The following is a 3,915-nucleotide window of genomic DNA, read 5'->3' as shown; positions in this document are numbered from 1 at the left end:
AAAAAAAAAAAAATTTTCACAGAATCGCAGATATTTAAAAAAAAAAAAAAATGATTGCAGCAAAATTTTCGAGACCGACCGTAAGAAACTTCTTACCCTATTTCCATCGAAATCGTTTCGATCGTCAGCTGGTTGATTCTCGACGAGATATTCCTCCCTCGTGACGCGTGAACGGACACTGAGAGAGGAGAAGATCGGACACTGTGGTCGGTAAGGCGGATGCTGCACAATTTCGACGGTATTTACCGATTGCGTGGCGTGGCAATGCGCTTTCACTTTCCAACGATATCTTTTCTCGACATCTTTTCTTGGTATTACGTCTACTTCTTTCATCGGGGGAAAAAAAAACGGTGAAATTCGGTATTATCGGCCAGGAACGAATAATAAAACAGTGGTAGCGTTTGTGCGGTTTACTATGCGTAAAGAGAGACTATTGAAAGGAGATTGTTGAGCAACGTAATGTAGATAGGCTACAGTTGTAGATAGACTACAGTGGCTGTCAAAAGTTTGCGATATTTATTTTCAAAATATCTCGCAACTAATATTTGAAAAATTATCGTTTCAAATATATCATTTGTTACATAGATAGAAAATTTATTATATATAATTTTGATCGTTTTTAACTTTGATTTAAGGCTGTACTTGATTACGTTAATAAATTGGTAGTCTCGGTAATACATAATAAGAGCCTTTCTATTCTTAAAACAATTACATTATCTGAAATTACATGGTATAATTTCGAAAGTATCTACGCATTTGTTGGGAACAATGATCGAAGAAAGAGAAAGAAAGAGAGAGAGAGAGAGAATATGCTTATTCATACTGTACTATTCGAATACTGTTTCGTGTGCTTGCACGTGTTCTCTTTCGCATTCCTTTTAGAAGTAAATAGGTTCGACCTTCCAGAAAGAGTACGCAGCCGAGATGTAGATGTAACTACGTGATTCGTTCGCTCTCGCTTGTAAATTCGAGTTTCAAAAATAATTAAAGAAAAAAAAAAAGAAATAACATTGACAATCTAGCTGTTCGATCTAAAGGATCGTGATGAAATAAAAGAAAAAGATGGAGAAGGATACGATGAAATAAAGAGGAGGAAAAAATAAAAACCAATGGAATAATGAAATCATGTAAAAAAATTAAAAGAAAGTGAAGAATGCAAATCCTTTCACGAAAGATTCAATCACACGGAAAATATTTCGATTAAATGAAATACCTCGATGTTTTTTCCAATCGTTCACCGACCCGTGTTCACACATACGCACACACACCTGCGCGCGCACACCTACTAAGATCGATTCTCGATAGTGTGCAGAATCGATTAGCGAAATCGTCATTCGTGCACGAAGTCTGGGCCAGTCTTGTTATTCCGGTATGCAAACAATGGCCAACTGAATGACCATTTGAAACGCTTCACGGTCTCGATCGTGTAAAAGAAGCAAGTATATGTACGTATGTATTTAGGATTACGATAACGTTGTCGTGCTCGTTTTATCGCGATGGATGACATCACGTAAGTGCAAACATTAATGATAGTCAGGATGAAAGTGATATCTATTTTTCTAAAGGTAAATTGTTAATTTGTTAGAATTATTGGTGGAGAAAAAAAAAATTCTTATTTGAAATTATTTACTGTAATTTTATAAATGCATTTATCAATATAACATATTATGTAAAAATATTGAATGTTGTCCTGAAGAAAATTTTCTAACACGTTGTAATTTTTGAGTTTCATGCCATTTGTTGCAATATTATATGACATAATATGTTATATATGTCCAAGAATTTTGTTATTCGTTGATAAGAATTATATATTTATATTTATTAATTGATAAAGAGAGGAAAAAACGAGAGAGGAAAAAAGTTGAGTTTGATTTTTAATTGATAATATGTGAAGCTGTTTGTGCACTTCAATTTGTGAGTAATTAGATTACATCTGATAATTCAGAAAGAGTGGAAAATATTGGATTAATTAATTGTGAACAAAAGTATTTGCATAATTATCTTAGTTATCTTAATCATTAATATGTTGACATATGTTCTTTGTAGATTTTTAAAATTATCAAAGCAAATGAAGAAAATCAAGATATATATATTTCATATGTGATGTAAGAAATTTGTAAAACTTGAAAATTATAATTTTTGTTTAATTATTATTTAATTAATAAAATTTAACTAGATCTAATTAGAAATAAGAAAAAATAAGTATTTAGTTTTATTCATTATTCTAAAAAGAACATAAATATAAATATTCATATATTAGATTTGCATTTATATTAATTTGATAAAAGAAAAAAAGAGGAAATAAATCTCTCAATTACAAAAACATTCGTATTCAATGAATCAATTGTATAACAGAAATGTTTTGTTAATATATATAATACTTGTTAATCAGAAAAATACATGTATGAATTTAAAGAGAAAAGAAAATACTTCTGTTGGTTCAATTAATTTCAATATGTATTACTTACATCATCATTAGAATTATCATCATCATTATCATCATTATTTTTAATAAATTGATAGATAAACTATACCATGTTGCATATTTATATAACATAAATGTACATTTAATGTAGATGACTCATGTATATATGTACATACGTCAATTGTTTGGAAAACACAGAGTAGAATAACAGTAAATATGAGATTACTGTGAATGATGGATGATTTGTTTGTTTGTAATAAATACGTGGTAAAATTTTGCGAAAATACGTCGTAAATAACAAAAGAAAGGAAGAAAAGTCAATGATAATTTTCTCTATGAGAACATGAAAGTCTAAATTCTATAAAAAATTTTTTCTATAATAAATTAGTAATAAAAAAGTTCCAATATAAGACATTATAATTGTCTTGAATCCATAAAAATCAATGCCAAAAAAACTAAACAATCAAGTATCACATGTATTTACTATGCCTATACTATTGCACGTCATGTTAAATATCAAATGATAAGCTCATTCACTATCAGAACAGGTAAAAAGTAATCCATGTAAATAGAATGATTTACTTTCCAAATCAATCCCAATGAATCTCAAATCCGCAAACCACATTCATTCTCGATTCACACAATTCATAATTATCCAAGTAAGTAATGCTCTTTTATTAAATACCATTAAATATCATTATACAAAATTATATACAAACACTTTTCCAATAAACTTTGACAACATTCAAACTTCTCAAACGTTAAGATCTTTGAAAACACAAATTTAAAATTTTGCTTTGATAACAATCCCTTCCAAACCAATTATCTCTCCATAAAAATTATATTTTTACAATAACATTAAAACCTAATAGAATTTATATACCTAATATCTCACCTACACATCTAACTTAGATCAATTTAAACTGCAAACAGCTACGTTTCCTTTTACAAAAATTACTTTCAAAACTATTATTTATGAAACCAACCATTTCATCTTTACACACACACTCACCCACATTACACTCATTCTCGATTCAAACAATTGAACAAACGATCATTACTCACTCCGCTCAAAAAAGGGTCCAGCTCATGACCAGGTTGATCGAGGCTCGAGATCGGACGCGTTAAGTGATCGATGGATCGAGACAGAGCGGAGACACGACGGTAACAGCTGGCCTGGACGACTCCTCGTCTCGAACACTTCGCTCGACCGCATCAAATACGCTCGGGCCTAGCCAGCGTGCTCGAGGTAGCCGCGAGAAGGGGAAACGGAAACGATCCTCCACGGCTATTCTCATGGCTCGTCATCGCCTCTCTCTCTTTTTCTCTCTTTCTCTCTCACTCCTACACTCTTTCCTCTTGTCCCTCTCGTCACGATGTATCGAGCCACGTAGTCTATCTCTCTCTTTTCCTTTTTTTTCTTTTTTTTCGACAGGGTATTCGTTACACCGCCTCCGTTTATCTGGACACCGTGTTGAAACGTGTGATGA

The 3,915-nt window shown here is 31.7% G+C and overlaps 2 protein-coding genes across 5 annotated transcripts in view; one reads left to right on the top strand and one right to left on the bottom strand.

Annotated features, from left to right (window-relative positions):
* The window catches only part of LOC102670798 (neutral ceramidase), a 43,424-nt gene extending 39,717 nt beyond the window's left edge, over positions 1-3,707 (bottom strand). For 2 of the 4 annotated variants that reach the window (XM_006612863.2, XM_006612861.2), the window contains exon 1: positions 3,491-3,707. The gene's annotated coding sequence lies outside the window, so the exon portion shown is untranslated. Of the gene's footprint in view, positions 1-96; positions 122-1,213; positions 1,238-3,490 lie in introns of those variants that run through there. The other 2 variants (XM_031509150.1, XM_006612862.2) reach the window with 2 other exon arrangements.
* LOC102670567 (cuticle protein 19-like) overlaps positions 1-3,915 on the top strand; it is a 24,337-nt gene that overhangs the window by 15,387 nt on the left and 5,035 nt on the right. The gene's annotated exons all lie outside the window — the stretch shown is intronic.

The sequence above is a fragment of the Apis dorsata genome, unplaced genomic scaffold (genome assembly GCF_000469605.1).
Source record: "Apis dorsata unplaced genomic scaffold, Apis dorsata 1.3 scaffold_129, whole genome shotgun sequence".
Classification (NCBI taxonomy): Eukaryota; Metazoa; Arthropoda; class Insecta; order Hymenoptera; family Apidae; genus Apis; species Apis dorsata.
Note: the sequence above shows the minus strand (reverse complement) of the source record. Positions and strands in the feature narration are given on the sequence as shown.